This window comes from Lycium barbarum, chromosome 6, assembly GCF_019175385.1.
Source record: "Lycium barbarum isolate Lr01 chromosome 6, ASM1917538v2, whole genome shotgun sequence".
In the NCBI taxonomy this organism is placed as follows: Eukaryota; Viridiplantae; Streptophyta; class Magnoliopsida; order Solanales; family Solanaceae; genus Lycium; species Lycium barbarum.
In genome coordinates this window covers 87,035,429-87,054,102 of record NC_083342.1, presented here as the reverse complement: position 1 = coordinate 87,054,102, position 18,674 = coordinate 87,035,429, and positions in this window count along the sequence as shown.

The following is an 18,674-nucleotide window of genomic DNA, read 5'->3' as shown; positions in this document are numbered from 1 at the left end:
AAAGCTAAGATGCTTGAATTGTAGAAAGACATGGAAAATGGGTCTTAAATGGAAGAATAGTGTCATAATTGAATGGTAGTCGAATGGAACCATAAACGTGATGTGCCATGATTATGAATATGTTGTAAATGATGTTTAGACCAGGAAATAAGCATTATATATGAGAAAACGCGATAACGAACTATAACCATAAATGTGGAGAAAATGGAGAAAAATGGTGGATTTTGCTCAACGTATATGAATGACGATTGTTGATACGATATTGTGAAATGTTGTTGTAAATGTTTAGGAGTTCAAATAGAACGTGGGAAAAGTAGTAAAAACAAAGGAAATGCTGCCCAATTTTTCCTCGAAATAACGATACGTTCTCGTAATCGATTAACTAACGTTAATGCGAACTCTCTCGTGAAGGTAGCGACGTGATATTGGAGGAGAAAACGTGAACGATAGCTTAGCTAAACGACAAAGGTATGTGAGGCTAGTCCTTTCTTTCTATGGCATGAATCCTATGACATGATTCTTCTTTCTTCTTCACGACTCTCCTATGCTCCTAAAAGCTAAGAGTGTAAGATCATGAATAATGATATGAGATAAGAGCAATGTCATAAGTTTAGTAGTGATATGATGGAATTCCTTGCTTACACTCACCTTACATACTAATTCCTTGAAGGTGAGGCAGAATGTTTATAAATGTTCATAATGAAATCGAGGGTTCACGACCTTACGTCACCTCGATAAAGTATGATTGTCTTAGAGTCTTTATGCATATGTTATGATGAGCATATTATAATGAGAATATTATAATGAGCATGTATGATGATATTACACCGCGCCTAGTTGGCCGGGCAGTCACTGCTAAGGCGGGCAGCTTATACACTATGGCCAGTTAGCATGGGCAGACACCACTAGTGGGCGGCATGAGATGGTACCCCGGACGCGGGCTAATGTTACTGATTATCACACCGCACCTATATGGTCGAGCAGATTATATATATATGATATGCATACATGAGATGATGATAAGCTTAAAAGTAAGTCAGCATGCATTACTTTGCATGTAATCCCCAGTCAGGTACAGTTGCTTCATACTTGATGTCTTTTGTTTCCTTGATGTATTATTATTGTTCATGCCTCTCATACTCAGTACAATATTCTTACTGACGTCCGTTTTCTTTGGACGTTGTGTTCATGCCCACAGGTAGACAAGGAGGTGAGCTCGATCCAGATTCTTAGTAGCTGCCAGCTGATTGCGATCACTCCATTGTCCGGAGGTGCTCATGATTATTCTCTTGGTATATGTATATTTTGGGCATGGTGGAGTCTTGTTCCACCTATATGTATAGTATGTCAGTAGAGGCTCGTAGATGCGCAGTGTGGGTAGATGGGGTAGATGGTCTCACGAGAGGCTTTTATGTATATGTATATATTATTTTGATGGCCGAGAGGCTTATGTATATAAAAGAATTTTTATGTTCTCAAATGAAAAGATGATTTTCTTATGTCCTAAGCATGAATTGATAAAAGAGCATTAAATGGGTAAGGTGAGTAGAAGAACGAGTGGTGCTCGGTGGCTAGCCCCGGGTACCCGTTGCGGCCCCTAGCTGGGTCGTGACAGTAATTAGCGATCTGCACTTTCGCCCATATAAAGCCTCATACGGGGCCATTTGGATACTAGAATGATAACAGTTGTTATAGGCAAATTCAATAAGTGGTAAGTGATCATCCCAGCTACCCCCAAAATCCAATATACATGCCCGTAGCATATCCTCAAGGGTCTGAATGGTACGCTCAGCTTACCCATCTGTCTGTGGGTGAAATGTCGTGCTCAGATTCACCTGAGTCCTCAAACCTTCCTAGAAAGTTTTCCAAAAATTGGGTGTAAATTGAGTCCCTCTATCGGACATAATAGAACTGGAACACCATGAAGTCGCACTATCTCTTTAACATAAAGCTTTGTGTAATCTTCTGCTACATACGTAGTTCTGACCGATAAGAAATGAGCTGAGTTCGTAAGTCTATCTACAGTCACCCATATAGAATCATACTTACGTCGACAACGGGGTAAGCCTGTAATGAAGTACATGTTAATTACTTCCCATTTCCAAGTTGGAATTTCTATAGGCTGCATTAATCCGCCAGGATTTTGATGTTCAATTTTCACTTGCTGACAGTTAGGACATTGAGCTACAAATTCCGCTATATCCTTCTTCATTCCATTCCACCAATAGATAGATTTAAGATCACGATACATTTTCGTTGCTCCGGGGTGAACGGAATAATGGGAACAATGGGCTTCTCTCAATATTTGGTGGCGTAAACTTGCAACATCAGGAACACATAACCTGTTTTGGCATCGGAGAACTCCATCTCCAAAAATCTCAAATGATGACTTCTCCTTTTGAACGAGTGTATTTCTGTAATGAACTAGCATGGGATCTTCGTATTGATGTTGTTTCACTTCAACTACTAGCGACGAGACCGCTAAATTTTGAATGGTTGCTCCCGCACTACCTGATTCCACTACTCGAACTCCTAGGCTAGCTAACTGTTGGAGCTCACGAGCTATCTCTCTTTTCTCTGGCTGAACATTGCATAAACTTTCCATGGATCTACGGCTAAGAGCATCAGCCACAACTAGGGCTGGGCATAAATACCGAAAACCGGACCGAACCGAACTAGTTTGGTTCGGTGTTTGGTGTTCATCTTTAAAAAACCAAAACTGAAATAGCCGAACCGAACTTTGATGAAACTGAACCGAAGAATCGAAATTTAAACAGAAATTTATACATTACCCAAAAAAATTAAAATAATCCAGACCCATTAAGTTTAAGCCCCAAAGAAACCCAATTGTAATAAGCTCTCTTTTGCTTTTGTATCCCTAATTTTCTACTTCAGTTGAGAAAATCAAATATCCTTAACAAAGAAAGGTGACTAGGATGTGTCTTTAGGATTAATGTATGTCCTTTATGTGTTTTCTTAATTATTCTTACAGTATCACCTAGTAATCCTATATTATGGTTATGATTTTCTGTTCTTGTGTATCCTGTTTGTTTGATTTTGATTTTAATTTGTTAGTTTTATGTTTTGTTGCTTTTGAGAATATGAATTAGTATAAATGGAATCGCTTCTAATATCATATCAAAAAATCGAATTGAAAAAACCGAAACCAAACCGAACCAAACTTCAAAAAACCGAAACCGAAAAAACCGAACTGAACTAGTTTGGTTTGGTGTTCGGTGTCCATCTTCAAAAAACCAAAACCGAAATAGCCAAATCGAAGTTTGATAAAACCAAACCGAAGAACCAAACGCCCACCCCTAGCCACAACGTTTGCTTTCCCGGGATGATATAGGATGTTAACTTCATAATCTTTCAACAACTCCACCATCGCCGTTGCGGTAAATTCAATTCCTTCTGCTTGAAAATATACTGGAGGCTCTTATGATCTGTATAAATATCAATGTGAACACCATACAAATAATGTCTCCACATCTTCAATGCATGAATCATTGCAACCAATTCAAGATCATGGGTTGGATAATTTTTCTCATGTTTTCGTAACTGTTTTGAAGCATACGCAATCACCTTACCATATTGCATTAACACACAGCCTAACCCAACGCCTGAAGCATCGCAATAGGCAACATAACCTTTCGATCCTTCTGGAAGTGTCAGGACTGGGGCAGAAGTTAATCTATCCTTTAGCTCTTGGAAACTACGTTCTCAAGCATCCGCCCATTGAAATTTAGCTGATTTCTGGGTCAGCTTCGTGAGTGGTGCAGAAATAGAAGAAAAACCTTCTACAAATATCTTGTAACAACCTGCTAAGCCCAGAAAACTACGAACCTCCGTAGGTGTTGTAGGCCTTGGCCAAGTCTTCACGGCCTCAATCTTTTGGGTATCTGCCCGAATACCATCGACTGAAATGATATGCCCCAAAAAGGTCACTAAATTTAACCAAAATTCACACTTAGAAAATTTGGCAAATAACTCTCGAGTTTGAAGAACTCTAAGAACGGTACGTAAATGATCCGCATGTTCCACCTCAGACCTAGAATATACCAGGATATTGTCAATGAACAAGATCACAAACAAATCTAGGAAAGATCTGAACACATTGTTCATCAATTCCATAAATATTGTCGGCACATAGGTTAGCCCAAATGACATTACCCGAAACTCGAAATGGCCATACCTGGTTCTGAAGGCCGTCTTAGGAATATCTTTCTCCTTAACTCTCACCTGATGGTATCCGGATCTCAAATCTATCTTTGAAAACCATTTGGTGCCTTGTAATTGATCAAATAAGTCATCAATCCTTGGGAGAGGGTATTTATTCTTGATCGTTACTTTATTCAGTTGTCGATAGTCAATACACATTCGTAAGGAGCCATCTTTCTTTCCCACAAACAACACGGGTGCTCCCCACGGCGAAGAACTAGGCCTAATAAAACCTTTTTCAAGCAAGTCCTTCAATTGCTCCTTCAACTCTTTCAACTCTGCGGGAGCCATCCAATAGGGAGGAATAGATATGGGCTTGGTATCCGGTAGGACATCAATAGAGAAATCAATCTCCCGCTCTGGAGGGAGGCCTGGAAGCTCTTCCGGGAATATATCCAGAAACTCATTCACCACGGGGACAAACTGAAAATTTGGTGGTTCAGCCTCTACATCTTGAACCCGAACTAGATGGTAAATACAAACTTTTGTGATCATTTTACATGCCTTGAGATAGGAAATAAACCTACCTTTCGGGGACGCATTATTTCCTTTCCATTCTAAAACTGGTTCTCCCGGAAACTGGAAGCGAACCATTTTCATTGTATAATCAACATTGGCATAAAAAGAAGCCAACCAATCCATGCCCATGATAACATCAAAGTACACCATCTTTAACTCATTTAAATCAACCATAGTACGATGGTTACAAATCACAACTACACAATTCTTATAGACACGGCTAGCTATTACCGGCTCACCAATGGGTGTAGATACCTCAAAAGGTTTGATCGACTCCGGTTTGATCCCTAACCGACCCGCAATATATGGAGTAACATATGACAATGTGGAGCCCGGATCTATCAAAGCATATACATCATGAGAAAATACCGATAATATACCTGTGATGACATCGGGGGAAGACTCAAGATCTTGGCATCCAGCCAAAGCATAAATACGGTGCTGAGGGCCACTAGAACTGGGGGCTCTCCCTCTGCCACTACCATGGCTGACTGGCGCATGTGAACCTGGCACCATAAGGCGTATAGATGATGAAGACCCGACTGCCGATCCTGAAGGCTGGACTCTACCCCTTCCACCAACCGAGGGGCAGTCACGCATGATATGGCCTGGCCGACCGCATGCATAGCAAACCTCTGAACCTAGTCGATACTGGCCCCAATGTAACTTTCCGCACTGGGAACATCATGGCACGGGTGGACTTTCCTGACCCAAATCGCCTCTGAATTGAAAACATGAAGCCCTGAAACTTTGACTCGGCCCAGAATGAGTAAATCTATCAAATCTCTGGCCTGTAAACTGTGGAGGCGCACTAGTCATAGAATGGCCTGAATGCCTAGAAAACTGCTCTCTTTGCCCTCCTCTAAACTCACTCGTCAGACCTGAAGATCTAGCCCTCTTGCTATACCCTTTGTCATGCTCACACTCACTTTTTTGCAGTTGTTGGATTTCCTCTAAATTCTGGGCATGGTCTTGAACGTGTGAAATATCCATGTTGTCCTGAAGGGACGCAGTCAAGCACCTATCCATCAAATGTGGCCCTAGGCCTCTCACAAATCGGTGCACTCGGCCATCCATGTCTGTTACTATGGCTGGAGCATACCTAGCCAAAGAGTTGAAGCGGAGACTATACTCTAAGGCACTCATACTTCCTTGCCTAAGATTTAAGAATTTATCGGCTCTATCCCGCCGAACCTCTGGAGGCAAGTAATGTCGGAGGAAGGCATCCACAAATTTTTACCATATCGGGTGAGGTGCATTAACTCCCCTTGAAGCCATCCAAACCGTTTACCAATGAACCGCGACATCTCGTAATCTATAGGACGCTAGCTCCACCGATTCAATGTCCGAAGCATGCATTAACCGAAGTGTCCTCAACATCCCATCAATAAAATTCTGAGAGTCCTCATCCGGCTTTGACCCGAAGAATTCTGGAGGGATCAAGCTGTCACGACCCAAACCGATGGGCCATGACTAGTGCCCGAGCTGGGCACCCATATACGACCCGCTAGATATAATCAGATTGAAACTGAAAACAATATGGCACTCTGTAAAAGCATGCTGTGAACTCATCATATCATACATCAGAAAGAACCTGTCTCCTCAGAAGTCACAGTTAACCAAAACATAACAAATATGCAAGCCGACAAGGCTGCCGCTATACACGGGGACGTCCAAGACGAACTACATCAATATAGCTGACCAAACCGTATATACACAACCCACATATGTCTACAGACCTCTAAGAGTGTAACAAAGTCTACGTCAAAAGGGTCTGTACCAAAATAACTCAAGCTCCAGAACAACGGAGCTCTCCAAGCAGCTGGGCAGAAGTCCGAAGCCGGAGCATCACCAAACTGAGTGTTTGTACCAACGGGCATGAAACGCAGCCCCCGAAGAAAGGGGGTCAGTACAGAAAATGTACTGAGTATGTAAAGCATGAAGTACAATAATGAAGATCATGTCTGAGTAGAAGATGACAGGAGACAAGTATGATAATCAAAGATACCAATGCATCTGTGCCTTATAAGATGAGTCATGCATGCATATATAATATATCGTACCCGGCCCCCTAGTGAGGGACTCGGTGAAATAATCATACATATACCGTACCCGGCCCTCTAGTGAGGGACTCAGTGAAATATAATACGTACCCGGCCCTCTAGTGAGGGACTCGGTGAAATGTAATACGTACCCGGCCCTATAGTGAGGGACTCGGTGAAATGTAATACGTGTCCGGCCCTCTAGTGAGGGACTCGGTGAAATATATAATATACATACCCGGCCCTCTAGTGAGGGACTCGGTGAACAATGCAATGAAACTGTGCACGATTACGTACCCGGTCTGGGACTCGGTGAATGATATATTAACGGTATGCACGAGTAGAATATCATGAGCAACCATATGCAAACTAAATCATCATCTGAGACTCAATAGAATAATTAGAATAAACCAACACTTGAGAATCAAAGACAATTATCATGTTAAGTACCACTGAGAATTAGAGTTCATTGGAGTCATGTATATTCGTCGTTCGCTCACTTTATGTAGTTCATGCCATAAAGAAAGAAGGGATAGATTTACATACACTTTGGAGCCTTTAGAAGTAGAGTCATCATCAATGAGTAAAATTGAGAAAATCTAGAAGTAGCTCCACATTCTCATATTCGCTTTGAAATCATAAATTTGAGTTCTTAAAACACGAAATCATCATTATCGTTGTCACCATCATAGATTCATTCTTATCCTCCACATCATGAGAAGCTTTAAGAACCATGGACTTTTAGTTTTTGAAAACAAGAAGGTTACGGAAACATTTATGAAATCATACCATAGGAATCATGTCTTTGAAAGAAAGGGACGAGCCTTATCATACCTGTTCAGCCTCCAATTATCTACACTTATTCGTCCGAGCTCGCAAGTCTACATTTAAGAGGATTCACACAATCGTTAGACTCATCGTAGTATATTTGTGCTAAGCTCTCAAGTCAAACTATTTTATATCCTGCTAAAAATCGGGCAGCATTTCCCCTGTTTATATGCCTAGCCCGGAATCTCAGTTCAGCAACCAACAACAACAACAACAATACCAACATCAATAACATCATTTCCAACACCAATATGTACCATAAACAGCTCACACGCTGTTTTCCAACTTCCATAACTAACCAACTTACTACACAATTATTTAATGACTTTATCTCCGTAATTAAGTCTTAAATAATACCAAAAGAGAAAGATTCATACATTATTTCTTGTTAAGACCGCAATATCCTCAGTATCCACACTAAAATTCACCGCAAAACAACACTAGAATCACAACCATGCGTTACCCGGACCTAAACTACTACTCCGCTACTTGAAAATTGCTCACTTTTTTATTCCCTCTCTCTCTCTCTCTTTAAATTTCTGGAATTTTTTGGGGAAATCTGATTAAAAAAGGAGTTATTACCCTTTATATAAGGGTCAAATTCGGGTCGGGTTCACTGTAGCAGTTTACTGTAGCATGTCGGTTACTGTAGCACGCGTTTCTGCTCTGTCAGCCAAACTTGTAACGTCTATAATTCTCTACTCCGACGTCCTATCGACGAGCGGTTTGTTGCGTTGGAAACTAGACCCAACGAACTTCATTTTAGGCCTTTGTTTCACTTCAAAACACTTTGTATGCTAAGAGATATTCGTCCCTCAATTTAGACCAAAATTTTCACACGAAACTTTACCCATCCTTTCTCCAAAGTCGTACTATTCCATTTCTTCCACTCATTTCCTTATAAAACCTTCCGGTATTCCTTCTATACATCCTTCCTCATTAAATATACTTAATAATGCTTGCTCCTTATATTCCGAAGTGGTTGTACTTAACCATAACTCAACGTACTTACGTTTTAGATTTGATAAATGCTTCTTCGAAGATACGGGGTGTACCACAAGCTAATAAAATCACGGACCTTGCACTAACAACCCTATCACCTTGCCCTGTACCTTGTCGCTGAGTCTGAGCGGCAACCAACTGAGTAAGTAAATGAATGGCCTCTTTCATATCTTGGCCTGAAGCATCTGGTGGAGGAGCTGGGGGTGCTAGAGGTGGGGCTGAGGCTCCCTCATGCTCCTCAGAAATAGGCATTGAGTGAGAGGACTGAGATTGAGCCACATTCTAGGACCCACCTTTCTCTATTTCCGCTGGCAGTACTCTTTCAGTCCGCTTTTCTGCCACTGCCTTGCCCTTTTGGGATGCCGTAGTTTTTCTCTTTACAGGCATTTCTGAAATACATAATATATGATTAAGGAAAAAGAAATCCTTATATTATGGCTCTATCGCACGATCTTATGAAGAAAGAAGGCCATTCGTTCCTAAAATGCCTGCAGCCTCCTGTTTATAAGTGTGGCGCGCAATACACCCATAAACAAGACTCTACTGGACACGGCTCGTAGACACACCCTAGAATAGAACTGCTCTGATACCACTTTTGTCACGACCCAACCAGAGGGCCATGACGGGCACCCGGTGCTAGCCCACCCGGGCACCTCTTATTGTACATTCACATTCACATCTAGGTGAGCCACATAGCTTAGTCATAATTTCTAAACATCAATAATACTAATCACATCGGGAAACGGCACATTTCTATCATCATCAATAACAATGCCCATGTCCATGAGCAGAAAAGGCTATAAGACATCTAACCATACACAACTGTCTACGAGCCTCTAAAAAGAGTATGTAACATCATATAGACGGGACATCACCCCGCCATGCCCATATGTATGTACACAAAAGTATAATACCAACAGTTATAGCTCCGGATGAAATGGAGCTCCTCTATGTAGTCTCTGAACAAGAAATCTATGGATCAAGCCTGTCTCTCTGTCCACCCGCGGGCATGACGCAGCGTCCGCAAACAAAAGGACGTCAGTACGAATAATGTACTGAGTACATAAAGCATAATCAACATCGTAGTGGGAGCATAAGAAATAACATACGATAGAAGAATCAGGAGGTAATATAGTCATTTGTACCTCTAGTGGCCATCATTATATTTACTTATTTGTCTTTCATAGGGACCTTCCATTTCTAATGCTTACTCATGTACATATACATATAATTACTTGTATCATACCCGACCATGAAGGTTCGATGTTTCACGTACCCGGCCATGTCAAGGCTTGGTGGTATACATACCTGGCCCTATCAAGGCTCAGGGTTATCCGTACCCAACTGGAGAGGTGCGCGCGGGATAAGTATCGTACCCGGCCATATAAGCTCGGTGATTACATAATTGTCATACATACTTAGACACGTATACGTAAGAGTCCATAAGAATTATCAACATCATTACCATCATCGCTTTCGTTACATATATCCTTAGAAGATCAACTATCATATAGGGGAGGTAATAGCATCATGAAAGTATCGAGAATCATGAGCTTTAGTAATTTTGGAAATAGAGTTCTTTGAAAGAAGTTATGGAACTCATGAGATGGTATATAGCAAAGGAATCATTCCTTAATGAAAGAAGGATTAGCCTTACATATCTCATTTTATTCTTAACTACTTAACGTTCACTGTCGAAGCTTGGACAATCTACATTTAGAAAGATTCATACCATAGTTAAGCCTCAATGATACTGTTAAATGCAAACTAGAATAATTTATGATCTAATGAAAATTGGGCAGCATTTCCCCTATTTCGTCAACTCCCACCACATTACAAAACAACTCTCAACAAGCATAATAACATCCACAATATCATAATCAGGTAATCACATTCCATTAAGCCTTCAAAATTCATCCTTATGTTAAACTTATACTACCAACTTCACACCCAACCTTAGAATATTTTCATAAAATGCTTCCTTATCACTATTACTACTTTCCATAACAATATCATACCCATATCATGTTAAGAATCATGACTCGAGTTAGCTTACTACTCAAAAACATCATAAAAGTTACATTTAACCCTCATTTTCGACTTTCTTCTTCTACCCAAGTTTCTCAACAACCAAGCATCCATGATAACATGAAATGAGCATGAATAATAACCTTTTATCTCATGGGAATGATTTTTGGAGAAGCTACCAACTTATGTGAAAACCCTAGCTTCAATGCTCAAGAATCTCTTGTAGTCTACTAACCCTAGGAAGCCTTCTAATACATGAACACTTTGATTCTTGCCTCTTGATCTTTGTTTTCTCTTGGGTTGGAGTGGAATATGCTTGGAGAAGGGTTTGGAGCTCTCAAGACTTGTGGACAATGAAAAATAAAATAAAAGAACAAGAGCCCTCTATTTATATAAAATTATAAAAATCAGCCCGATGGACTTATACGGACCACTTATACGGTCCATATAAGTGGACCGTATGTTATACCCCATTCTAACCAAGTCAAAATGGTTTAGAACATTCCGTTAATTCTGAGGTTAATTAAAATTAAGGAGTCGCCACCTAATTATTTATGGTGAATCAGGACACCTAAAGTTTACTAAAGTTATTATCTAAAATTAACTCTATTTATGATCTACTAAACTTATGAGATTCTAGAGAATGATTCAATTAATCTAAAGGGAAGGTATTAAGCATCCTTTAAGATCCATTAACAATGGTTAACCGACTGAACTTAATTAATTAGGCTAAATGTAAAGTGTTTTGAAAACTTCCAAGAGAAAAACATAAGATTAGTCGTACTATCAAATGTAGAAGACATGGAACTTTATTTGGAAAATGGTAACATGGAACTTTATTTGGAAAATTGTGGCTCATAAGAAAACAAAGTGTCTGAATACCGTAAGTTTCAAATCTAAAGCTTGATTAAAGGGCTTGAGCTTTCAAAGCCTTTGGCAAAGCATGCAGGAAATGTTTGGCTTGAGTTTAAAAAAGAAAATTGGGTAAAGGCATGTCTTGAAATGATCTTGTGAAAACTTGTAAAATACATATTTTAATGTTTCTGGGAACTAATTTGAACTCAACCATAAGTCATTTAGAGTTAAAAATATTTGGTTAGCAAATCATCCTATGGGTTTTAGTCATTGGTTTTAAATCATTAATTAGAGATAAATACCTATGTGATCAAACAAACTAGTTTTTGACTAAACACAATGTTCGGGAGCATCAAGTAAGATACGAAATAGATAGCACATACAAGGCACTTAATTAATCGGCAAAAATAAAGTAATGCAGCAACTGTTTGCTTCTCTCTTTTATGCTATTGTTCGGACGATTTAGGAAAGAGAGGGTGAGAAAGTGTAAGAGCGAATGAAGGTTTAGGTCTAGAGACGACGTTGAGTCTCAAACAAAACTCCTTACGGCTCCCATGAGCGTTGTCGTTGAGTCTCAAAACGAAACTCTTCGGCTCTAGTGTGTCATGCAAAACAAAGAGAAGAAAATAAACATGAGGAATTAGCATAGGGAAACTTAATTCTTAACAGAGTAAAGAAAGAAACATATGTGCAGCCAAGCAATAAATTCCAAACTAATGTACATCGAGTTCTCCGTGTCTAGAATGTTTCGGCACAAAATGAATATCATATATATTTTAAGAGATAGGTATAGTTTATGTATCCGAAGTGGCTTCAACGTCTCAAGGAATACTCACATAGTTAAGTGTTGCTAAACATAGAGAGAACTTAAAAGTCAAGAACTAATAATTTACAAATATGTGCTTCAGAACTAAGTATGGTTTCTACTCATATAGAAGGGTCTTAAATGTAAGTTTCTATGTGAGTACCATGAAGATGTATATTTCCCATTTGACATCTAATAGCTAACTGATCCGGAATTCACTGATCTATCTTTAGATAGTCCATTTAAAGACAATGACTACTGCAAATATGGTATCCAGACAGAGACTGAAATTGTACCTTATGTTCATGGTACCTAAGCACTCTAATAAGAAACAACTATAAATACATTTTCAAATATTCAATAGAATACTACCAATTACCACATAGGCCGACGTCTCTTGTCTAGGGAATATCCGAACGAGAAAGAAATCCAACAGTGGTATCGCATGAGTTCTAAAGTATGTGAGAAAATATACTAAACATAGCTAGAAGCATATATTCCATTATACAAAAGTAATAAACTCAGGCTAAGTAAAGTTACTACTGTACATTTATATCTTTTAGAACACAAAGTGAGATCCTAAAACATTATTGCTAAACACATCTTTTATCAGAATTTTTGAGCAAATTTTATACAATTGCAAGCCTAAACGTGATTTTCAACACAACATTGTCAGGTAAAAGAAACTAAACAGGGGATGATATTACCTTTTTGTGGTGCAGTGAACGTGGATGTCGGTGGCCTCGAATCTACTCTCTCGTTATGAACAAATCGAAACCTCGACACAAATGAGTTCTAAATCTCCATCACAACTAAAGTTTAACCGAGATAGAAAGAGCAACTCTAGAAATTAAAGATTCTTTAGAGTTAAAAATGAGCAGATTGTATTTAGTGTGGTGGTATTTCAAGATGTTCCAAAACAATCCCCCTCTGGCTGAGTATTTAGAGTAGTATTTATAGGAGAAAATCAGGTTAGAATTTAGGCGGGATAATGAGACTAGAATTTTCGAAATCTAGTCAAAACTTGTTTGAAATTCGAACGTTCGAGGATTTTTGGACGAACTTGTAGCCCGTCCATGTGATTTGGTCAGATTTGTACTCAAAATGGTGAGATTTCGGTTTGAATTCGGGTCTGCTCTGTTTTGGCTTCATCTGGTTTTTGATATGCTGGGATAAGTGTAGGGAAACTTACACGAAAATGGGATGGTCAAAGTCTGCCATGGCTGTGACAAAGGTTTGGATCTTGTGTAGAATAGGAAAGATAGGAAGAAGATAGGGTGCGGCTGTTGTAGGGTTTAATTCTATATCTGATGGTAAAAACATAGAGGGCTTCGGTTTTGGGCCTTTCATTTGGGCTAGACTGGTCCGAAATTAATTCAAAGTGTGGACTCATTTTTTAGGTAAAACGTGGGCTGGTGGGATCTGAATTTCGGTCCTTTTCCTCTTATCCTAATTCATTCTTTAAGCTTCTTTATATCAATAACTTGGGAAATATATGGAATAATCATGCAATTAGTAATTAATAGTAATAAGCTATAATTTAATGTTATAAATTTACTAATAATAGAGAAACTATAAATATATAGGTAATGTAATAATAAAGTAGAAATATTATCTAGGTTAGTTTTACGATTAATATGTAATAAGTAAGTAGCAATGTACGAGGTATTAATAAGTAATAATATCTTAGTAATAATAATAATAATAATAATAATAATAATAATAATAATAATAATAATAATAATAATAATAATAATAATAATAATAATAATAATGTAGTGATAGTGAAAATAAGATATTTAGTTTATTAATAAATATTAGAAACTCAAGAAAAATGAATTGGAATAAAGGAGGGACAAAATTGGGTGTCAACACCATATAACACCTCCAAGAAAAGACCCTTTCTGTAAATGTCAAGTTTTACGAACCCCCTTATACGGACCGTATAAGTGGTCGTATAACTTCCAGTTATGCGAAACTTTCTCTCGTTGATTCGTTTGACTTCCAATCCTCGTGGAACCTTCTTGGCACTTACATAACACTTCATTAACCATACAATAAGCCCTATATCAGCCCCTCAAGACATCACCAAATAAACATTAGCTCAATCATAGCGGAAACCTTTCCGAACACGACTTACATTTCACTTCCTTCAACAAACTAAACTTAATATATTCACATGACTTCAAAATCTTATAGTATGCACTTTAAGCTATCTAATACTTCCCTTAATCTTGTAAGGGTTTCATAATCACCTTAAGCTCACATTAGCCTATTCACAAGGCAAGAAATCCGGAATTTCCGAGGTGTAACAAGATCCATTTGGGTAACCAACTTTGCCATGGTCTCATCTCTCTCTTCTTCCTTCTTTATTGTCTCCCTAGACAAGATAATTTTGGAAGGACCTCCTTCAACCACTTTCGTCTCCCTAGTGTGCCAGGCTTCGTTGGTCTCAGTCAATTTATCTAGGAGAGCACTCATCATCGCATAAGAGTTTTCCATCACGGACCTACCCTCAATATTATTTGCCACGACTTGTTGATCGTATCAAGTGATAGGTAGAATGTTTGGAGAAGAACACTATCAGGCAGCCCAAGCTTTGGACAACATTTAACTTTCTTGTTGAAACGAGTCCAAGCCTCGTGTAAGGCTTCAGTTGGAAGTTGATGAAAGTTATTGATTTCGTCACGGAGTTGTAACATCCGGGAAGGAGGAAAGAACTTCTTGAGGAATGCTTGAGTCAACTCCGCCCAAGTAGTAATAGACCCGGCCGTAAGATTATCCAACCATGCGGTGGCCTCACCAGTGAGAGAGAACGGGAAGAGCCTCAACCTAACCGTCTCGGCGGAGACATTTGGATGCACATTAGTGGTGTAAACCACAAGAAAATTCTTTATGTTCCTATTCGGGTCATCCGTTGGTAACCCCCGAATAAGCCCTTGATATTAAGCAGGTGCAACATCGTATTGTTCGCAAGGAAACTTCCGTCTCCCTGAACTGGAGGTGGGCGAATAGCGACTGCATCACTCAGCTCCATAATCATTTCATCATCAGCCATATTATTATCCCCCATTGCATATGGGTCAACACAATAACAACAAATAAAATAAGAAGAGAAATAAAGACTAAAAGTAGAGTTTTACACTAATTGGTAAATTTCTAGACCGTATTCCCCGACAACGATGCCAAAATTTGATGCACCCAAATTACACCTTCAATAGTAGGATTAAGCGATAGTTGTCAAGTATAGAACCCAACAAGGTTGGGGTCAAATCCCACAGAGAATACAATAAAGAAATATACTAGTTAAGTGTAACGCTCGACTATTAGTCTATATTTCGGGGGAGAAGGAGTGTAATAATAATTGGTTGGAAGTTTGATCATTAACGTATAAGAATTTTGCTATGAAATGTAAACTATTGGTTAAGGGACTAAGGTTGTGGTTCCAATGGAAAGTAATGTGGATGAGTATCAATCCAACTCCTTTATATGCATAGATGTAATCAAATATGGGTTACTTGAGTTTATCAAAAGTTTCTCAACCAAATTGATAAATTTCATTTCTAAGCTTTCTCAAGCCTTAGAATGTGGAAAATATGAACACCCATTTTATTTCAAGTAACTCTCCTATTTCTAGCTCAACTTATTAGATGAGGTTTATAAGCCTCAAATTTGCTATTTACCCTTTTCCTAACTTTTCCTTTCTTTCTCAAGCAAAGGAAAAGAACTAGGCACAAATAATGTTGTATACCATTAAATGACATTAAAGGTTGAAGGGTAAATAGAAAAACATCTTTACACATAAATGGAGGATGAATACAAAACACAATCACATAACTAACACATTTGGTCCCACAACCTTAGCTAAATGGTTTAGCTACTCAAATTCATTAAATAGAAAGTAGTAGCAAAGAGAATATTCATAAAGCTTACAGTAATGTTAGTGGAGAAAATGACAAAAAGATGAAGAACCTTCTTAAAAGCTTCCGCAATAAATGATATTCAAAGCTCTCTCAGTGCTAAAAGATAACTAGAAAGTAAAAGTGGGGAATATTCAATGCTTTGCACAGAGCACTAGGTAAAGTATTCATAGAGGGAGGACAAAAAGTCAAACCTCAAAATAAATTGATGACATGCTTCCCAAATTTGCGGTCGCAACACGAGTTTGTGATCGCAAATCACTCAGCATTTCTTCCCAGTCCTCCTGAAGATGCGGCCGCAAACAGAGTTTCCGGTGCTGAATCAGCTTCGCATATTCGTGCATTTTCTTCTTGGCTCACTAGATGTTTATGCCTCCAAAATGCGGCCGCATCTCTGAAGTTGCGGTGCTGCATTCTCACCGCAAGTTGAGGTATTTTGTTTAGCTCACTGTCGTTTTTCTGGACAAAAGATGCGGCCGCAAGTTCAACTTGCGGTGCCGCATATTTGCCGCAACGCATATTTGCCGCAACGCTTTTCTCTTTTGCTGCTTTTGTTCCATTTTGTCCCTCTTTTGTCCTTGACTCACAAAATCTGAAAACACACGAAAGCACTATGAAAACACAAACAAACACTTGAAAAGACTACTCAAAATGTATAAGTAATGGATGTAAAAAGCCCTAAAATCCATGACTTATCAACGAGGCATTGACATAGCACGTTATTTTGGGATTTTAGGCCCTAATGACCTCAAGTTTTGTTCCAGTGCTGCAGCCTCCCTAACACGCCAATCTCACTCCTCTCTCATTGTATTATTGTATTGTCGATTGAATCTGTTGTTCGGGCTATTTAAGTATTTAGAATCATCATCTAGTTCCCATGTCCTACCCATTGCTTCGAATAGATCTGCCGGGGTAGAACATGTAATAGAACCAATAGCAAATTGGGTATAGAATGACATAATAACTCATTTTAATGTGAATGCTAGTTGTTCGTCAATCATGTTATATACTAGTCCTTGATTTGACAACACTAACTTGTATTTCACAACATTTAAATGCGCAAAATATGAGTTTTCAGAATGACATGCTTGATTTGACAACATCATGCTCCATTATTTGATCACTTTTTATGACACTAACTTATATTGCGCAACATTTAAATGCGCAATATATAAGCCATAGATTACATGCTTAATTTCACAACTCCATGCTCCAGTATTTGACCGCTTTTTGTGACACTAACTTATATTGCGCAACATTTAAATGCGCAGTATATGAGCCATAGATGACATGCTTGAATTTGACAACACCATGCTCCATTATTTGACCTCTTTTTATGACACACTATGCTTGATTTGACAGCACCATACTCCATTGTTTGACCGCTTTTATGACACACTATGCTTGATTTGACAACACCATGCTCCATTATTTGACCGCTATTTATTACGCTAACTTATATTGCGCAACATTTAAATGCGCAATATATGAGCCATAGATGACATGCTTGATTTGACAACACCATGCTGCATTATTTGACCACTTTTTATGATACACTATGCTTGATTTGACAACACAATGCTGCATTATTTCAGGAATCTTATCCTATTGTGCAGTGTTTTCATGCACAAAAGTATTGCGCAATGTTTTCATGCGCAATAGGGGTTAATCCCACTTTTTTAAAATGCTCACTTTTATTCGCAAGTATTTTCTATTTAATATGAAAGTTGGATGAGGTAAAAACTCATCCATTTCATAAGTTTAAGTCTTTTAAGTTCTTGAAAAAAACTAAACTTCAGAGAAAAAATGTCTTCTCCTCCTTCAACTGCTAAGGTTTCTCTATTTTGGGATAGAGATATACTTGATGACAATACTACCGTTCGTTATAGTATCAAACCGCAAGCCCATGTAAAGTTTCCAACAACCTTGAATTACGAAACATTAGTCAAGTACTTGCACAAAAAACATAAAACTAATCCCACTCAATATGGATTATCTGTAATAGGCAGATATCCACACACGGTTTCACAAGGTTTAGTGTTTTATGCTGTGTGAAATATCAATGATGATGACTCTTTGAGGGAGTATTTGAGGAAGCATGAAGAATATAAGGATTTAGTCGCCATTTTTGTTCTTAAAATGTATACTGAAAAGATACCTCAACAAGTCCCTCAAGTCCAGCCTACTGATGAAAACACTTATAGGGACTTTAGTTCTTATGGAGACATTTTACGTGGTCAAGTGCCGCTGGAAACTTTAAGCCAGCAATTTAATCAAACTTACACTGAAAATTGGTAAATATCCATTTTTAAATTATTATTTTGTGTAGTAGCACATGTTTATTTTATTTATTGGTAAATATCCATTTTTGATAGCTTTGTAGGGGTTATACACCTGATATGAGTAATATTGGGCAAAACTCTCAATTCGGTAGAGTTGATCTTTCTCCAAACT